The sequence below is a fragment of the Lepidochelys olivacea genome (assembly GCF_965140295.1).
Source record: "Lepidochelys olivacea isolate rLepOli2 genome assembly, chromosome: 1".
Classification (NCBI taxonomy): Eukaryota; Metazoa; Chordata; order Testudines; family Cheloniidae; genus Lepidochelys; species Lepidochelys olivacea.
The window spans coordinates 335352633-335374444 of NC_140411.1; the positions used below are offsets into that span (position 1 = coordinate 335352633).

A 21812-nucleotide genomic window follows, 5' to 3' on the forward strand; every position below is an offset into this window, starting at 1 on the left:
AGGCCACTGCTCTATAGTTAGGGATATGTAAAATTTCATAAGTAAACCCAAAGCAGGCTAGTCTTATGGGACCATCTTATAGACTGGGGCCACTCTTAACGATTGGTGAATTAGGCAGCTCACTAAGGCAGTGGATTTTGGGGCAGCTGCCTAAAGTGGCAGCTTGACAGAAGGGTGACTGGGCCAAATTTGAGTGATGTTGTAAGCCAGCAGGCCAGACCACAATGCCTCTCACTCAAATTTGGCCCGGCTACCCCTCTATCAGGACAAATCAATGGCAACCAGGCCAAATCTGCCAGCCTAGACCTATAGGAGGGGGAAGTGTATTGAAGTTTTGTCTAAGGTGGCAGATTGTCTTAAGCACCCTCTGCCTACAGAATTTGATAAAGACAAACCCAATGGAGTCCCATAGAAATTGAAAAGGGTTCTATAGAAATTATTCATAAAATCTATAGATATTAATAGAAAATTATCTCCTTTTATATAATTTTTCAAGCAGCCAATAGAAAGGAAGAAAGAATTATATATCTGCTATATAATTCCATTGGATGGTATAAATATTCTATTCAAACATTCACAGTTTCCATCAGGGAAAATTCACCTGCTATTGCAAACCTTAAATTTGAGCCACATTCTTCAAAAAAAAAAGAAAAGGAGTACTTGTGGTGCCACAAATACTCCTTTTCTTTTTGCGAATACAGACTAACACGGCTGTTACTCTGAAACCATTCTTCAAAAAGTTGCCTTGGGTTTACAACCCTTCTAGCAATTGTGGAGGGATTCTGAGTGAACCTGAGACAAATTATTGTTTCATGGTAAAATGAGACAAAACTCAGTGGTTTCTTCTACATTTCATTGTGCTGGTTCACTGGACTCGTTTAAACCCGAACCTCAATGTGAAACTCATGTGACACAAACCAACAAAACAGGTTCATGCAAAACACTGTAAACTGAAACCATCCATTTCTCCTCAGCACTTTCTACAGTCATTTAGGCCTGGATCCTGCAATGAGACCTATGCAGACAGACCCCAGTGCCTGCACAGATCTCATTGCAGAAATAAGGCCATAATATGCATGGTGCACATTAGGCCGTTTAACTTAAAATCAATGAGTGGTTTTAAGGGAGCGCAGTGAAACTTGCATATGGTGAAGCTCTTTTTGCACACAGGACAACTTAGCTCACTGGGTTCTTATTATTATCACAGCCAACCAATAAAAAAAAAACCCAACACAAAGATAAACTGACCCATTGAGCCATGATGACAAAATCTGTAAACCAAAAACATCTATTTTATGGTTCATGGAATGTGCAGTGTGCAGGTTTAACTGTAGTGAGAATGGTAGGCAGCATTTATACTGTCCTGTCATTATCTGTGTTTTAACAGCTGGAATTTTTGACTAGGCAATATGGTTTAAATTTACAAGCCATCACTATCAATCAAGGTAGGCAAAAATTTGGATTTCAGTGTAACATGGAGACTTTTTCAGTGGGCCTTACTAGTTTTGATAGAAAGCAGGACTCGTACCACATTAAATGCTAGCAGATGCATGAGCTCATCACAAAAAAGGTCTGCAAAATGTAGACGATAACTTTTTCCAAGGGAGATTTTCCACCTTAGCTTTCCGGGACAGCACAACAGATACAGCATTTCTAATTGTGGAGGTTAGTCATTGGAGATGACTATGTGTCTGCTTCCATATGATGCCAATTTAAATGAAATAAGTGTGACACATTAATAACGTCAAGGGCTGATATTAACATTCTAGCCCTCCTTGCTGTGTGTGTGACACTGGAATCCTTTGAGAATGTCAGATGAAAACTCACACCCTACAGGATAGTACATAGCAATTCAACATTGTCATTTATTTTACAGGCATTTTCCAGTGGTTAGGCTAAAAGTCATGCACCAGCACAGATGGGTGGGTGGAGTTACTAATTTCTAAGCATAGATCAAAAACCAGAGTTTCATGTATGGTTCCTCTGACTAAAGAAACCCAATGCACACTTGGCTATTAATAAAATAATCATCTTTTACAAAAATATACTTAGTTTCCAAGAGTTACAGCCATTTTATATTTAACTAACTCAATGGGAATTAATGTTAGAGAATAAAAATTGTGGCAGGGTCAGGCCAGATGGCTACAGGAGAGTGACAGAAGGCAGATATATTAGCCCCAGGTTAAGTAGGTCCCTTTTCCCTGGGTAAGGTAACAGGGAAGGTTCCAGAACAATCAGGAACTTTCTGGAAACAATTAAGGCAGACAGGCTGATTAGAACACCTGCAGCCAATCAAGAAGCTGCTAGAATCAATTAAGGCAGGCTAATCAGGGCACCTGGGTTTTAAAAAGGAGCTCACTTCAGTTTGTGGTGGGCGTGGGAGGAGCTGGAAGCAAACGGTGCAAGAAGATGAGAGTGAGAAGATGTACTACTGGAAGACTGAGAAATACAAGCATTATCAGACATCAAGAGGAAGGTCCTGTGGTGAGAATAAAGAAGGTGTTGGGAGGAGGACATGGGGAAGTAGCCCAGGGAGTTGTAGCTGTCACATAGCTGTTACAGGAGCCACTGTAGACAGCTGCAATCCACAGGGCCCTGGGCTGGAACCCGAAGTAGAGGGCGGGCCCGGGTTCCCCCCATCCCTCCATTCCCCCAAGTCCCTACTTGATACTGGAGGAGTTGACCTGGACTGTGGGTTCCACCAGAGAGGAAGGTCTCTGGCCTGTTCCCCGATCCACTAGGACTGCGGGGATTTTTCTTCCTTTTCCCCTTGCTGGCCAGTGATGAGGCTAACTGAGTGAACGGCAGATTTGAGCCACGAAAGTGGCCAAACTGAGAGCTGTCGTGAACCTCTGAGGCAAGCAAATCCAATAAGCACAGGACTCACCAAGGCAGAGGAGGTACTTTGTCACAAAATATAATGTAAATTATAAATAATAATGTAAGAAAAAGAAAATCAGAACTATTAAAGTTGAAGGGCTACATTGAATTGTAGAGTAGAGATTTGCTTTTTCACTTGCCTTTGGTTCTGATTCAACAAAGAATCTGAGTTTGTGCTTAATGTAAAGCATGTGCTTAAATCCAGTCCCATTCAGCAAAGCACTTATGCACGTGGTCAGCTTTAAACTCTGGCTTAATAAAGGGGCGATGTATAGATGTCCCTATGAAAGTATATGAATGAGGCAAAATAATTTGATTTTCCTTGTTTGTTTGTTTTTCAGTTTTAAGACTCCGCAAGTGTTTTCCATATAAGGAAAAAAATAGCAATGCCCCCCACCCCCGAGATATTGATATGTGTGTTCCTTTCAGATACAGTAAAATGACTCAAACTATATCTCACAGAAGTCAATGGAGAGACTCTTACTGATTCCACTGGGAATGGGAATGGGCCTAAAATGAGTAACTTGATCTATTAATGGTAATTATCAGCAAACTTTGGGGTAGGGTAGTCTCCCATATAATACAGGACCTACAAAATGTTCATGAAAAAGAATGGGAAAGGGTTGCCATTCCTCTGAAAAGAAGTTTCAGCTATTAGACAGATTGGGAAAGATACAGATTTTAGCACTTTTAGTTAAAAATATATGTATAAGTATGGATCAAACAGTACAGCTGAAGTCACTTAACAAGTTAGTAATTTGCAAGGGAATTATGCCTCTGTTTGAAAAAGAACTCAAGGTAATTTGTATTGCAGACCAGTAATTCCTCCTTGGGGAAAGTTACACTTTTAGGACACCATGACTGTAGGTAGAAATCTGTAACTATGGTTCTTGGCACTTGCTGAATCATTTCATGCACCAAGGAACTTCTGTTGACATATATTATTTATACTTCATCAAACATGGCAATTGGAAAGACCTTTTCCTTGTTGCAAATAGATATTTTTATGTGATAGGAAAAGTTAAAAGCAGGAGGGATCCAAAGAAAACTGGTGACCACAACAGACAACTGGGGTGTTTTTGATAGAACCCATCTCCTCTGTGTTTTCTTTTTGTTTTATCTCTGGGACTACAACAAAGTTATTAGTGTTAATTGCCTGCACCCACATGCCATGCTGATCCCTAAACCCTCCTTCTTGCAAATATGTATCCTTTATATTGGCAAAATGTTCTTCCCTGCTTTTTTTAAATCCTACATCCTAATATATACAGATGTTAAGTACACTATGCAGAGGCTTCTTTCAGGATGGGGGTATTAAACACACTTTGACTCCCACATTTTCTAAAAAAAAAAAAATGAAAAATTACAGAGCATGTCTGTATATCAGCAGAACACCTAGTCAGTGTTTTAATTCAAATACAAATCTCTGAAATGAACCCGCAACTCTATGACCTTTCATAAGCTGAACAGTCCACCTCATCAAGAAAGTACGTGGGGAAAGAGATATACTGTACTGGATGTAGGGAGAAAGAGGTTTATATTTTAGGTAGCATAACTGAAAGCTGACAATACGATCAGGCCTGAAAAGACATTTCAAATCATTTAGCCTTCAGTAATGTGTAGAACAATTTAGATTAAACAGTTTCCATATATACAACTATTATATTATACCCTAGAGTATTAGATAAGTATCCCTGTTGTATAAACAAATGACTACATCTGTACAATGGGTTAGAATATTAAAATAAGTTTTCAGACACTGTCAATGCCTTTAATTAGGAAACCAAAGAACCAAATCATTTAAGATGCTGAAACCAACAGAGAATGAACTGATGCTAAAAGAAAACCAGGCACACAGGAAGCTCGTACAGAGGGCACTTAGGTCCTCATCCTGCAGGCACTTACGCATGTGCACAATTTCACTCACTCCCATTGAAGCCTACAGAATTACTACTCTCTTGAGCAAAACGATAACCTAAAATGTAGCAAGCAATGCAAGTGCTCAGACAGCATGGTGTTGAGCAACTTTACGTACACCTAGATACATGGAAAGCCTCAATAGTTTTAGTAGCAGAAATGTTCTAGTTTCAAAATGTATCATCCTCTTATTGAGGGGGGGAAATACCCTGCTGACCGCCATTGCCAGGTGTCAATGGAATGGCAAGTTCTGAAATTCAAAATTATTTTTACTGCCACCCAAGCAGATAACAATGTGAACTCACCATCTAACTTATGGCAAGAAACTTCCATAGAATCATAGGACTGGAAGGGACCTCAAGAGATCATCTAGTCCAGTCCCCTGCACTCATGGTAGGACTATGTATTATCGAGACCTTTCCTGACAGGTGTTTGTCTAACCTGCTCTTAAAAATCTCCAATGATGGCGATTTCACAACCTTCCTAGCCAATTTAGTCCAGTACTTAACCACCCTGACAGGAAGTTTTTCCTAATGTTCAACATAAACCTCCCTTGCTGCAATTTAAGCACATAGCTTCTTGTCCTATCCTCAGAGGTTAAGAAGAATAATTTTTCCCCTCCTCCTTGTAAAAACCTTTTATGTACTTGTAAACTGTTATCATATCCCCTCTCAGTCTTCTCTTTCCCAGACTAAAGAAACTCATTTTTCCCATCTTCCCTCATAGGTCATGTTTTCTAGACCTTTTATGGTTTTTGTTGTTCTTCTCTGGGCTTTCTCCAGTTTGTCCACATCTTTCCTGAAATGTGATGCCAAGAACTGGACGCAATACTCTGGTTGAGGCCTAATCAGCGTGGAATAGAGCGAAAGAATTACTTCTCGTGTCTTGCTTACAACCCTCCTGCTAATACATCCCAGAAGGATGTTCGCTATTTTTCCAACATTGTTACACTGTTGACTCATATTTAGCTTATGGTCCACTATGACCCCCAGATCCCTTTCCGCAGTACTCCTTCCTAGGCTGTCATTTCCATTGTGTATGTGTGCAACTGATTGTTCTTTCCTAAATAGAGTACTTTGCATTTGCCCTTATTGAATTTCATCCTATTTACTTTAGACCATTTCTCCAGTTTGTCCAGATCATTTTGAATTTTAATCCTATCCTCCAAAGTACTTGCAACCCCTCCCAGCTTGGTATTTCCTGCAAACTTTATAAGTGTACTCCGTATACCATTATCTAAATCATTGATGAAGATATTGAATAGAACCAGGCCCAGAACTGTTCCCTGCAGGAGCCCACTAATTATGCCCTTCCAGCATGACTATGAACCACTGATAACTACTCTCTGGGAACGGATTTCAACCAGTTTTGCACCCACCTTACAGTAACTCCATCTAGGTTGCACTTCCCTAGTTTGTTTGTGAAAGTCATGCGAGACAGTATCAAAAGCTTTACTAAAGTCAAAATATACCACATCTAGCGCTTCCTCCCCATCCACAAGGCTTGTTACCCTGTCAAAGAAATCTATCAGGTTGGTTTGACACAATTTGTTCTTGACAAATCCATGCTGACTGTTACTTATCACCTTATTATCTTCTAGATGTTTGCATATTGATTGCTTAATTATTTTCTCCATTATCTGTCCAGGTACAGAAGTTAAGCTAACTCTTCTGTAATTCCCTGGGTTGTCCTTATTTCCCTTTTTTATAGATTGGAACTATATTTGCCCTTTTCCAATCTTCTGGAATCTCTCCCGTCTTCCATGACTTTTCAAAGATAATCGCTAATGGCTCAGATATCTGCTCAGTCAGCTCCTTGAATATTCATCAGGCCCTGGTGACGAAGACATCTAACTTGTCTAAGTAATTTTTAACTTGTTCTGCCATAATGCTCTCTGCAGAGCTCCAGTCAGGAAGAAAGAACCTCTGGAGATGATGAGGTCAGAGGCCACACAACTCCCCAAGCCCTGACTTATTTGTTTGACAGTAAATTTACTTCCCATCTACAATAAAAGGAAATCATTCTGTTAAGGCAGGTGTGGGTCCAAGAACTCTCCTTCTGCTACTAGCCTCATTGTGTTGCCAAGCTCTCTCTCTTGTTCTTCTTTAAGGACTTGGGCCCCATTTTTCTGCTTTCCAGCATCCACTTTAATGCTTCCGATTTAAAGAAGACTTGGAGTAATAGGAAAACACTTCTGGTGAAATTAATCCCTATGAAGAGGCCTGTGCACCACCTAAGTGCTAATTACGACTTGTACTGACTCTCTGAACTGCTGTTAATTACTTCTCGGTAACTTAATAAGAGCATTCCTGATAAATCATGGCTTTCTATAGAAAATGCCCAAAGAATATTAGCTCTAAACATATTATGTTTCAAAAGAGCTAAACGCTGGCCAAACTCTACTCCCACTGAGAGCAGTGGGAGATTTACCATGAACTTCACTGGCTGCAAAGTTGGCCCAATGCTGAGCACTTTGGAAAATCCTACCTTCCATGTTCATCTAACTTTATTTTCTCAGAGCAGAGATAGATTTAGAATAAGAAGTAAAGTCCACATAAAGCTAGCTGAAATTTTCTATTCCTCCTCTATCCAGCATGATGAAGATTATTTTGGGGCTAGTATTTGTTTCTGAGATCTGTTTTCAATCATCTTTGCTATTCAGTGACAGTGAAAAGATCAATGAGAGTGCATTAAATATTATAGACCTTAAATCCTCCCTGAATGCTCAGGTGTAATTTTCAGGTCCATGCATTTTATTCTATATTTAAATTATGAAGACATATTGGGCTTCAATGTAAAAACATGTTTAAAATCTGGAACTGAGTCAGGCTGCTGGCTGGCTTTGCTAAAGGATTAGAAATGCATGACTTCTGCCGAAATGTGTGCCCTAAAGTAGCTGGAAAAAACGCTCTATGATTTAATAAATGTGGAAAACTATGGCAATAGTAACAATTACACACAGAGAGAGCACAGACATCATTTGAGGATTTCAAAGCTGTTCATTACATAGTGGTGGCTCCAGGCTAGACTTTAGGAGGGACACGGGTGTGGCCAATAGCTGTATATATCCTCTGTAGTGAGCAAGGGTGTGGAGGGGCCCTGGTAACGGAAATTGTGCACTTAAAGAGCACAAATGGGATGGCTGCTATTTTGGCCAATACCGGAGACCTCCAGAGCTAACAGGTCTTTACAGCTTGAGCTACAGAGCCAGGTTCTCTAGCTGTAACAGACTCATATCTTCTGTGGACCAGGCCTTGATGGGGAAAACTAAATACACAGTAATCAGTGGTTACACAAGGAGGGGAAGAATTTGAAGGGGAAGTGCAAATCTGCTCCATGGAGCAGGACCCAGACACCTGAGGGCTCCCTTTGGAGTTGCAGCAACACACAGGGGGCACTCGGAAGTGGGTAAGTCTGGAGAAAGAATGTGGAGTGGATCTAATGTCACATGGATCCTCCAATAATTTCCCCTTTGTGAGGTGAGATGTGAGGGCTGCAGAAACTACTTCACTCATTAAGCTTGAGTAGCCTCCTTGGAGGGATCTGCTATCACAAAGAAAATTACCAACAGCAAAAGAAATATAGGAAAACACAACTTGAGTCCATAGAAAGAACAATGGCATCAGGTGAATCGGGAGAGGGCTATCAAACGAGATCAGTAACTGGGACATAATTACCACAGTATTATTGGAAATAAGTTCTAAGGTTGAAATTTGCCAGGGGCGGAGATCCAGCACAAGGCCCTATTGCATCACTTTTAGAGCCTGCTTTTAGAACTTAAGTGGGACTTCAGGTATAGGCCTTGTGTGGGTCCTCTACATAAGAGAGAATGTCAATCTAAGTGACCAAGGTATCCATTCCTGTTTCCACTGAAGTCAATGACAAAGCTCCCAAGATGAGACCCTCCGATAACATGAACCATTTCCACCAAACAAAATCACATTTTAAGTGCGATGGTTGCAGAGAATGAGAATCTCAGAGCCCCATCACTCTTGTTCTTGTTACTGAGGGCTGCATCTGAAGCAGGTGCTATATCTGGAGAAAGGTAACAAACCATGGACTTAGGGTTGGGCGGGGGAGGGGGAAGGTCCGTTTGTGTGAAATGAAAAGTAATTTTCCAGGAGCACTCAGGATTAAAATGGTCTAGTCGATCTTTTGAACCAGTGGCTGCTGAATGAATATGAGCAGAATGAGGAGCTTATACACTTGAAGATTGATAACTTCTGTGGGGAAAAAGAGGTACTTTATAAAATTGCAAAAAGATCACCTAAAATCAATGATGCTTCCATACTTGCTGTTTTTAATTATTACAGCTGAGATTCTGCCACTCTTATGTCTGTTGTGTACCAACTTTACTCCACAACCTGTCCCATTGATTTTAATGCGAGTCCTCTCAGGGAAAGGCACTATTCATCTTAAGTGATGGTGGCAGAATCCACCCATACATATAATAAATTCTGTACATTGTAGAGTGTTTTACTTGTGTCTGTCAAATTACAACACGGGTGGAATCTTCCTTACTCTTTTTGAAAGCAACATTGTTTCTCTGTATTGGTTTGTCCCCTTCTGACCACCCGTCTTTAATCATGCAAAGGGTAAACCTAATGTGATGGAAAATTGAGTACATACGGCCGATCAATTCATACTCCTCACCTAAACGGTTTGATTAACTTTAAACTTAGAACGTGGCCGAATTTAAACAATGCACAATGATGATGCTTACCTGGTATCACTTTACATACATGAACCCATGACATCAGATTAAAACATCCATAAATTTAATGACTAGGTTTACATGAACTGTGGATGGGAATGACTGGAGAAAATAAACAATTTCATAGTATTTAGTGGTTTCAGAGTAGCAGCCGTGTTAGTCTGTATTCGCAAAAAGAAAAGGAGTACTTGTGGCACCTTAGAGACTAACAAATTTATTTGAGCGTATGCTTTCGTGAGCTACAGCTGCAAATTTGAGTCCATAACTGAATTTGCTTGATAAACACTCAGAGCCTTAATTGATGGCTTTCTGACTGGCTGGCTCCTTATCCAGGCAACGAGAGAGAGACGCTGTGTCTCTGAGCAAATATTTTCAGGGTAAGAATTTGTCACACATTCTATCTAGTGAAGGGCTGACCACCACCCACTTCTGTTTGATCAGTGAAACCAGATGTTCCAGCTCCTTAATCCCCTGCATGTTGAGAGTGGAGATGAGGTAAGGGGAAAAAGGTATACAGAAGAAATAACTGAGCAGAGCTATGTTTGTTTACATTGCAAAATGATATGTCAGAAATGCTGTCTGAATAATAAAAATGAATATTGATACAATTTTATTTTTTTAAACGAATAGATCAAGTTGAAAGGACGATGACAACAATCTGAAATACTGATCAGGAAGGCAAAGACAATCCATTTAACATTAAAACTGACACATGTTTTAAACATGCTTTCATGACTCACATGTCAGATCAATTCAGTTCGTTCCAATGGGAAGAGGTGAACTCGTTTTGCCTAATTCTGAAACCATGCTAACAATGTTGGCTCAAAAGCACAGTACATGGTTGAATGTTACTGTGTTCATGCTCCACTTAGGAGAAAATGTGAACAAAGGAAAAAGAGAGAACAGAGAAAGAAATCCAGTGAAAACATTAGGTGAAATATGGAGCAAAAGTGGGCAAATACACATTCAGAGAGACTCCCAGCTGGCTTCACCAACCCCCTTTCTCTCCTGAGCCCACCCACATTTCTTGCTTATGTAATGCTCGTTCCTTTCCAACAGGCTCCAAAGATTCATAATTTGGAATGGTTCTTCCTCCCCTAGAACTCTGACATGCAGAGTCCCTCAAAGCTAATTGTAGAGGCAATGGCTTAGTAACCTATGCATCAGATTTGAAGTACCTACCGTAGACTCCCTAGAACCACAGTTCATACCCTGGAAGGAAGTACTTAGCCTTTCAGTCCTCTGAGGCTGATACATGCAGTTCTGTGTGGTTTACTGTGTTGGGGCTTTTTTACAGGAGGCATTTAAAAGTGAGGTTCTGTCTGCTCAGTGGAGACATAAAAGATTTTTCTTACAGAAAATGCCACAAAGGGTTTAACCCATTGTCCCTGACCATAATTTCCATTCTCCCTACATGCTTTGACACCCAGCTGTTTGTCTGGCTGATGCTCTCTGCTCCAGATGTTGGCTGCCTCTCACTGTGGCTATATGTATATAATGTAAAGGGTCTGAGAGTAAGATTATGGCCCAGATTGTTTTCCCTTCTGTGTTTCCCCTTACGCTGGTGATCATATGATGCCTTAGTAATTTACTACACCCCTATATGGCAATGGACAGATTTAAAATAAAAATGAATACATATATTCTGACCAAGGACAACAGGTAGGGAGGCCAATCTGGGCACATCTATGCTACTTATTCAATAAGCCAGTAGAGGTGTCGTGGAACAATGCAAAACCTCTTCCGCCCTCCCCACATTTGCTGGTCCTGTGAATAGACCACTTATGAGGAACAAAAATCATTGTTTCACTTTCCCTTAACCAAATTATTAGGTTATCCCCTAATCAAATTATGAGCTCATACAATGAACCTAAAATATTCTGCATATATATATGGAGTGGTTGTTCACCTGTGGGTGGTATGGTGTTTTTGTCTTTTATCATTTTTCTGTGCGAGTTCATTCGGGAGTGTAGTGATTGTCTACTTTCACCCACAGAGTTGTTATTGGGGCATTTAGTGCACAGGATGAGACATGACATATGTTGTGATAGGCATGTATAGGACCTATGGATTGTGAAAGGTGTACCGTGGAGGGTGTTGATCATCCTAGCCGTGAAGATATGTTTGCAGGTTTTGCATCTGTTGTTTCGGCAGGTTCTGGTGCCACTTTGAGTTGGTGGGGAGCTGGTTTCGGATGACGAGCTTGGAGGCATCCAAAAGCAGAAGGCTTGAATGCAGAAAAGGGTGTGTGGGAAAGATTTATTCAGAATGTGGTCCCCATCAAGTATGGATTGTAATTGTTTAATGATACCCTGTATGGGTTCCAGTGTGGGGTGGTAGATGAAAACTAAGAGTGTGTGGTTGGAGGTTTTTTAGTTCTATATTGAAGCAGGTTCTTTCAGGGTACTTGGGTATACTGTTCCATGATGCAATCTACTTCTCTGGTGGAATGCCCTTGTTTGATACAGGTGGTTTAAAGTCTGTTAAGGTATGTATCCTGGACTTTCTCCTCAGAGCATATTCTATGGTATCTGGGTGCCTGGCTGTAGATAACAGATTTCTTGGTTACTGGACCTGTGAAGGTAAGTGTGGTGATCCGTGGGTTTCTTGTAGGTAGTTGTCTGTAGAGTTCCATTGCTGAAGTTGATCATGGTGTCCAGGAAGTCGATACTGCTATGGGAGTGTTCTAGAGAGAATCTGATGGATGGGCAGTGGTTGTTGAAGTTGTGGTGGAAATCTATGAAGCAGTTTAGGTCGTCTGTCCACAAAGATGAAAATATCATTGATGTATCTCAGGTATATCATTGGCTTTGTAGTGTATTTGTCCAGAAATTCTTCCTCAAGGTGGCCCATGAAGAGGTTGGAATATTGGAGAGACATCCTAGAACCCAGGGTTTGGACAAAATGTTTGTTGTTGAATATAGAATTGTTATAGGTGAGGATGAAATGGATGAGTTTGGCAATGTGTTTGGGTTGGATATCTGAGTGTTGTCCATTGTCTTGTAGATAATTCAGGCAGGCACCTATGACATAATTATATGCTGGTGTATAGGGAAATGACATCCAAGGAAATTTTCTTCTTCTTCCCTCACCTTTTGAACCTGGTATTGAGGGCTTCTCCCAGGCTAATTATTGGAGAGTGGTGTCTGGTAGGTATGCCTGTTCAACTTTTCACAGAACCCTAGGGGAGCAGGGGACTTCTCTGATTGCTCTTTCCTTGGAAGGAAAGAATTGATTTTAGGCACAATGGATTCCTGTTCTTTTCTCTCCAGCAGCCAAGTACAAATCTTCTTTGACTTGTTAGTCCCTTTTGAAATTCAGAAGTGTTTAGCAAAGCCTGAAATAATTAGCTTTCTTATTATGTAACATATTTGTTGGAAGAGAGTGAGTCAGATCTTCTTTTGCAGACATCATCTCATCCATTGTATCTCTTGAAAGGGACAGCTAAATCAGTATTCTAGCTTTTCTTTTCCTAATCCAGTAATTTGTTTTTAAAAAAGCAGTTAATTTTAAGGCAATTTGTCTAAACATTTATATTTGGGAAACCAACATGCATCAGAGCCAAAGTAATAAAGATATTCTAAAAAGGAAATAAAGCTGTATGTTCCTATTAATGAATGTAATTCTATGTTTTTGGAAAGGTAATTGCTGGTACCAGTTTTGCTAAGCAGCCTGGAATTATAAAGCACTGGCAATTAAACCAATATTATAATTAGATCACTACATTCATCTGTTATGTATTTCATATTTGAACTGGGAATATGGCTTATCCTTGAATTTATAATTAATTTGATTTAGAAATAAACGCAATTGGTTTGACTTTGATGGTATAACCCAAGCTAGAGACAGAGTCTAATAAATGTTGCCTATTACCTAATATGTTTCAGTGTGTTTAAAGATAATTATTTTATATTAAAACCAACATAGCAGTATCATGATATACTATTTTTATAAAATTCACAAAACTTTGATGAAAGAAACACTAGAACATATGTATAACATCACTGTAGATTTCCTCCTGAAGGATTCCAAAGCATCTTGCAATTATTATCTTTCCTGGGTTTCAGAATTCTTTCCTGGGTGTCTGGCTGGTGAGCCTTGCCCACATTCTCAGGGTCTAGCTGATCGCCATATTTGGGGTCGGGAAGGAATTTTCCTCAAGGGCAGATTGGAAAGGCCCTGGGTTTTTTTTGCCTTCCTCTGCAGCGTGGGGCATTGGTCACTTGCTGGAGGATTCTCTGCACCTTGAAGCTTTAAACCACTATTTGAGGACTTCAATAGCTCAGACATAGGTTAGGGGTTTGTTACAGGAGTTGGTGGGTGAGATTCTGTGGCCTGCGTTGTGCAGGAGGTCAGACTAGACGATCACACTGGTCCCTTCTGACCTTAAAGTCTATGATTCTATGATTACATATTTCAGAGTAGCAGCCGTGTTAGTCTGTATCCGCAAAAAGAAAAGGAGGACTTGTGGCACCTTAGAGACTAACAAATTTATCTGAGCATAAGCTTTTGTGAGCTACAGCTCACTTCATCAGATGCATTCAGTGGAATGCATCCGATGAAGTGAGCTGAAGCTCACGAAAGCTTATGCTCAAATAAATTTGTTAGTCTCTAAGGTGCCACAAGTCCTCCTTTTCTTTTTACGATTACATAAGAAGTTATGACCAAGATTTTCCAAAGTGCATGACGTTTTTAAACAAACCAAACAAAAAACACCCACAAACCTAGACAGAGGAAGATTTTCCCCGAATGTTTACAGTTCATTCTGAGATTTCTGCATGGGGTCAGTTTCAAACTTCAAAGTTGCTAGAATCTGTGACCTTAATAAAATACTGTTTTTTCTTGGGGGCTTTATCTTGGCTCCCTCCCACTCAAGTGATCCCACATTTGAATCACTAACCCTACCCTACACTCCCATAATGAGGCATAGCAAATTTCAAGACAAACGATGTAAGATTGCAGATTTTAGAGCACTGAAGAGTCATCCTTTATACAGAAAGCAGCTTTTAACCTTAACCATGGGGAGATGCCCTACACCGCCATCACCAGAATAGGTTGGCATCCTTTCCTCTGTGATAGATGGTGGAAATTGCAGGCTATGATGTAGATGGTTTGCAATATCTCACATGACTGAATAGTCCAATCTGAGAGTTGCATGATCTTTGGCAGTTATTGCAAATGTATGTACCTTGGTTGGGAGCTCCTTGCTTCCTACCAGCTCTTTTCTCTTCAAGCTGGAGGAGCCAGCTCCTGTCATGGACTTTTAATGGCTGATGGAGACAATGGTGCCACTTGTTACGATCACCTTCCAAGATTTCAAATCCATCAGGATCAATTCCAGTTCCTTCATATCTTGCTCGCATGTGTCTTTATAGCAAAGTTTGGGATGTCCTGTTGTTCTTGTTCCCTCTGAAAGCTCCCTGTATAGCATGTCCTTGGGTGTATGTCCATCTTCCAACCTACTCAGCTGGCCTAGCCAGCACAGTCATCTTTGCTTGAGCAGGGCTGTCACACTTAATACATTTACCCTTTGAAGAACCTCTGCGTTGGTGACTTTATCTTGCCATTTGGCATAAACAGCGTAGGTGGAAACTGTTCAACCTTTTCTCCTGATGAGCATAAGTTGTCCATGTTTCCCCACCATACATGAGAGTGCTGAGCATGCAAGCTTGGTACACTAGCATACACAGCCATCACCGGAACAGCAGGCTCAGAAAAGTGAGAAGTGGCCCATTTATCTCAATGAGATGCTCTCAGCTAGATGAAAGTGAATATTCAGTGGAGATGCATATAGCCTGAACAATAGCTCTGAGATGTATAAATGGCTCCATTCATGTCAGTGGGTGTTCCTTTACCTTAATTCCCCAGGATCAAAGTTAGTTGGATGCCAATTATAATACCCATCCCACCCACAGGGGATAGTCTCTGCACCTCAGTGGGGGAAATTCATCAGGGGGATCTACAGAGAATAAATAATAATAATCACTGATCCTAACTGTCTATTATAAAAGAAATTCTGACTCTTTTAGTGAATGAAACTTCCATGGATCTTTGAAAAACGACTGGGCTGGCTAACATTCTCTGTAATTGCTGAGTGCAAAGGTTGCAGCTAAATGTTACATTCCAAGGCGTATCCAACTGCCTTGCTGTTATTGGATGCTTCAGTTGCACGTAATCATGGTGTTAAATTCTCTTATAGCTCAGAAATTCCTGTTGAGTGTTTGTGTACTTTTTGCCCTCAGAGAATATGCAAATATTCACAAATAAAAGGATAGTTCAAATCCCGTAGCTTAAGGTTTATGCAAAGTTAAGTTGAGAAGTTGAGTTTGGGGAGTGCAGTTGACTCAATGACTGAGCCTATCGTGGTGATGCGATGGGTGATTTATGGGGTGTGTGTGTGTGTGTGTAAGACACAACAGTAGGAAATAAGCAGAAGGAATAGATGAATTTTTTAAGAAACACAGACCCTGATTTCATACAAATGTCCCTAGTAAATAATAAGGAGATAATAAAAATACAGAGAACATAGTCTGGTCACTGGGCTTACTCGTGAGCCTGAGTCTGAGCCAGCTGAAAGGTAAAAGAAGTCACCATGCTCTCCTGCTATTTTCTTTGCCAGACCCTATGCAATGGGGAGAGCAGTTGCCAGTGGGCTGGTACTCTTTCTCCCACACAGATAAGCAGAGATGGGGGATTGGAGGAGGGAAGAAAGCTATTCCAGGTACAAGGCTGGTGCATTCCCAAAGAGGAAAGCAATACGCTGGGTTCAACTTGCGACTTTTAGAGCGATAATTTGGTCCCCACCCTACTTCTTGGGCAGTGCAGTTATAACAACCTAGCCTCTTCAATAATGTATTATTTCTACCATACCATAGGTATGGCACTCAACACCTTTTGAGACTGAGGGCCAGATCCTCAGCTGGTGGACATTGGGGTAACTGCACTGAGCTATGCAGATTTACACTAGCTGGATCAGAATGTAGCCATGCATCCTTGGGACTTTATTTCGCCTCCCTGGAGTTCATTGGCTTCAACCGGTGTAACTTTAGGACCAAAATTTGGCATATTACAGCAAGGGACAATAAACAAGGGGAGAGAAGGAGGGATGGACGAATAAGGTGACAGCGGTGCAATAGTGAAGGATTATGAGCTGTGCTTATTGTCATGAACACCTCTTTTCTTATTTTCTTGTTTATTTTGTTTTCTGTTTTTATCAGCTGATTGTTTATTTTTTCCTAAACAGGTCTGCTGAGGAGATGGTCACTGATTTTTTGCATCTGTAGCAGGTAGTTTGCAAAGAGAAGGTTTGAAAGGTTTGCAAGAGAAGCAATGAGGCAATGAGAGGTATACAGAATGGTTTTAGAAACAACACCATTTTCCTCTTTCTAATGAAATTCCCTTCTCAGTGTTAGAAGACAGTGACTCTCTATGATTCACATTACCTTAACTTAGGGCCTTAACTTCTTTGGTGCTCAGAACCCTCACTGTCATTGTCTTCAGGGTAGGAATGGGTCCTTGAAAATAGTTCCTTGCTGTGTGGTTCTAGTAAGAACATTGATTACATCAAAGTAATGCCTCCTTTCTCAACACAGGCCTGATTCCACAAAATCTCATGCAGGTGAGTAACTTCTGGGAGTAAACTTTGTAGAACTTGGCTCTAGGTCTGCTGTTTATGTTTATGTGAGCCAATTGCTTAATTTAAAGATTAAACAAAAATATCCATCAATTTTGCTACTGTTCCCATCATGGAGTCAATGGGTGAGGAATTCTCACCGCCTCAGTCATCATGAGCAAAACTGTCAGCTAAATTTTGACTGAAAAATCTTAATCATTGGTGCTGATGTAAGACGCAGAAAAAAAAAACAGCTGAATGTTGCAGCTCCTAAATTGAAACTGTAAGGTAAGGAGTTAGAAAAAAAATAATCTTTTTCTGCCTGGTAAACTGAGAAAATGTGACATTGAGTAGTTGAGAGAGAATAAATATGGATGTTATTTTTGTAGTCACATTCCTAACTAAAACCAAACTTTCAAAACAAGAATAATATATGCAATGTGAACAATGTTTCTTTCATTAATGTAAATATCCCCCCCCACAATTGTGTTTCAAATAATTAGAAAAGCTAATTTCAATTTTGTAGTGTAACCAATGTGCCTACTACTAGAGATATCTCTTTAAGAGATCTACAGTAGAACCTAAGAGTTACAAACTGACAAGTCTACAACACATATAATTTGGAACCAGAAATACAAAATCAGAAAGCAACAGAAACAAAAAACCAAAAACAAACAAAAGCAAATACAATACAGTACTGTGTTAAATGTAAACTACTGAAAAAAAGGGGGAAAGCAGCAATTTTCTTCTGCATAGTAAAGTTTGAAAACTGTGGTAAGTCAATGTTAAGTTTTAAACTTTTGAAGGAACAACCACAACGGTTTGGTCAGAGTTACGAACAACCTTCATTCCTGAGGTGTTTGTAACTCTGAGGTTCTACTGTATGGAGAAGCAGAGGGGGAGGAAGGAAACAGGAGTGAGTTGTGTCTGACTCATTGTTGCTAGACGCACAGACACACAATTAGCACTCCACACCCAGAAATTTCTCAAATTGGTGTGGTAGTTTTGGACATGCTCAATAGGTTCCCTGTAGCTGAACTTCATGAGGGCAGCTAATGAGGGCAGTTGCTTTACAAACGGCCATGTGGTTGAGTGGGCTGCGAGAAGCTGAGCCATAGAAGCAGAAAGCAGGCTGTTTTCCCCCTAACTCTGAAGCATTTTGCAGCAGGACTTTTAAAATCTATATACTTAACTGAGTGGTGGTTAGTTAATTAGTTAGCTGACTAGCTAACTGTGTGAACTCAACAGAAGAGGAGGAAGAGTCTGCATGGATTCCAGCTGAAGATTTCTACAAGCAAGTGGAGGGAAGATGGGGTTGCAATGCTTTTGACTCAGCAAATTGGTCACCAACATCTATATAAAGGCTGTAAATGAGACTTAGCTTTTGAAACTTGTGAGCTTCTTCTCACTAAGTTTCTGTGGAGACTGACCTGTTTAGATTTGTTTTCTTTCTTTCTTTGTTTATAACTGTGAAGATAATGTATGCGGATTATAAAGTAACTGTGTTATGTTAAAGACATTTGTTATTTATCATAAGATTTTATAAAACTGGAATTTAAGAATTACGTTAATTCCTTTTGTTCTTTTCGGACTTGATTGTGGGGAGGTTGACCCTGTGCAATCCTTGCTGAAAATCATACGCAGCATACGGGCTGCATGGGGCACCTGAAAATTGGGGCATCACCAGGCTGCGGGGCCCGGGCTGTTCTGCTTGTGCTGTGCTCTGACTCTGCTGTCCCTACCCATAGGCAGGCTGGCCGTGGTTGTGTGAAGTTTGCACCTGGCGTCTTCCTCGCTGCACATGTGCAGAGTGAATCAGGACAACCAATCTGCAACATGGGTGGGAAATTTTTAAAGAAAGGTGGGAAGTGGTAGAAGCCCCCTGGCCCCTCACCCTCATCCACTGCTCACTCCCTTCAGCCCACCCACTGGCCGGAGGGCTTCTCTCCACCCCCTGAACAAGGTAGGAGCTGGCGTGGGGCTGTGGGTGCTGGGAGGGAGCCGTGCGCACTGGAGAGTGGAATCTCCGCTCAAAGCTGGGTGCATGGCAAGGGCCCCTGGCCAGAGTTTCCATCACCCCCACCCCATGTGTGCGGGCAGGCGGTGGAGGGAAGCCTCGAGCTGCGTCAGAAGTCGCGTCGGGCAGCTGGGCGGTGGAGGGAAGCCCCAAGTCCCGGCAGAAGCCACGCCAGGCGGGTGGCAGAGGGAAGGGCAGCGCCAGGCAGGGGGTAGTGGCTGGGCTCCCTCCACACACTGGTATCAGCAGCACTGGCTGGGAACCGCCTTCCCCTTCCCCTTCCCTCAATATCTCCCCTCAGGAGACCCCACCTTCCCTGCCCCCATCCCTTAATATTCCCCTTAGATAACTTGCGTAGGACAGCCCTGATTCTGGGTCTCCTTGTGCTTTTATACAGGAGCTGTTCTTCGGCACTAGGAGAAGGGTGATGTTGTAAACTCTAGCCCACCCAACAGTTACACTAGGAAACAGCAGTGCTTTTTCAGTTTCTTTGACTCCAACCACAGAAAAACATTCAATAATTCTTTTTATTTTTTGCTTGGAATTACGGTTACAATCTTGAAATATAAACACTGATTGTTTATAGCAGAGCTTGAGTCATTTTGGCAAACAGTCTGAAGTGTTTGGACAGCATATGGAAATGAAAAGAAAAGCACTTGTAACTTCATTTCTAAGCTTTTTCTCCCCTATGGGGGATACTGCAGGTAAACAAACTGTCCCGGCCCGCCAGCAGCTTTCCCTGACAGGCTGTGTGCCAAAGGTTGCCGATCCCTAGGTTAGCCTAAGCTTATATTGCTGGGTAGACATACCCCGAGAGTCTGGCTTTGTCTGGTTGCTTATTCCCAGCCCTCCCACTAACCAGGGCTCTAGGAGCAGGGCCTCCTTTCACAGCACTGCTGCTGATCTGTGGAGTGGTGGCTCCATGTGAGCTTTTTAATGTGGGCCCTTTCCTTTCAGCTCTTCTCAACAGGTTTGGAATGATTAGATCTGTGCAGAACTTTCATAAAGAGGGTTAAAATAAAACTCAACTGGTTTTGTTTCTCATCACATACTCAAAACTCCTCCCAGCTTTGCTGGAAAGTTTGAGATACGGTTCCTTCTCAGTGATTTATGGATTTACACAAAAAGAAACATGGTTCAAGTTTTCACATGAAAACCTAGAGGAACTTGGTGATTTTGACACAGCTTGCTGGCCAAGAGCCTAATTCTGCAATATGCTGAACACCCTGAGCATCCAGTTGAAGGCATCCAGGTCCTCAAAGAGCGGTTCAGGTTTAGGGGATTTCAAAAACTATGCTTGAGGTCAGTGGTTAATTTAGGTGGGCAGTGAATGCAGGATCAGTCCTCATGTGGGTAAATCAAGCCACCCAACTCAGTGGGGCCAAATGTCGCTGCAGATAAGTTGCACACAGATACTTAGAACCAGATCCAAAACCCATTGAGGTCAACATGTTCTGAATTCAGCTGTAAAATACTACATAAAAGGGATAGTTAGCAGTCCTCGTCCATTCCTTAGGCTGATTTTAACTCTGAGCTAAAAAACTTGAAATTGCAGGGTTCTAGATTCCTGCAGATTACAGAAAATCCTTGTTCTTGCATGAGAATTATGTTGACGTTATAGACTTAGGATCAACCTCTGCATCGACTGACACCCTCTGCAATCCCATTAGCCCTGACTATATCCTCACTCATACCAGTGTAAACCATGGGTAGCTCCAATGAACTCCTTGAAGATATGCTGGTGTAAGAGAGATCAGAATCAGTGCTACTGCCTTTAAGGTGGTAGCAAAGGCTGGAAGTCAGCAGAGAGTACAGCCACAGAATTCTGTGGAAAGATGAAATCTTACAAAAGGCATGAAGATGTTTAAGTGCACCAGCTGTGTTTGATCAAAACTAAAACACTGAAAAAGAAACAAAAAAATATATCAATCCTGGGATGAGAGCTTGCATCTCCTGGCACATCAAAAAGCATATATTATTCAGTTTATAAATGCCCAGGGGGGAAAGACTTAGGATGCAAACTCTGATACACCTTTATCTCAAAAAGTGCTATATAATTCAGCTAAAACAAATTCCAAGATGACAGTAATGTGTGAGCTTATATGTAATTTTCCAAATGTGTTTTCAGTTAGATTAGCTATTTACACAACTACATAAGGCTGGAAATCACTCACCAATTCATCACTCATTCATGACATCAGGATGACACTTTGTCAGTGAGGCATTTGGCTGCAATTACTTAATTAAATGGTCATTTTGTAACTGCTTAATAACGGTGATGTCTGGTGACCAAATCTTGCTCACTTTACTCACATGAGCAGTCCCACAGAAATCAATGTGTGCTCCCCTCTGTGGCCTGCTAGGTCTCATAGTTCCCCAACCAACTTTTATGTAAGGGTCTTATAGAATTTAACAGGGTTCTATAGAAATCAATATGATTCTATAATAATTGCTCTCAAGCCCTATCAAATACAACAGAGAACTTTCTACAGGTTTTTGAACTACCCTATAGAAAGATCATTCTCTAATTCAAGAGGATGGTTTAAAAAAGAAACCTATAGCAAGGTTATTACTCTTACTAAATTCTATAGGACTTCTTAAAATTCTGTAGGACTTCTTCCTTTAGGGGTGGCTACCTATGGAGACATTATTAGGGACCAGTCCTTGCACTT

General features: G+C 41.1%; 1 protein-coding gene across 2 annotated transcripts in view; it reads right to left on the reverse strand.

The window, feature by feature from the left end:
* Window positions 1-21812, reverse strand: part of SEMA3E (semaphorin 3E) — a 216847-nt gene that overhangs the window by 61396 nt on the left and 133639 nt on the right. The window lies entirely within an intron of this gene.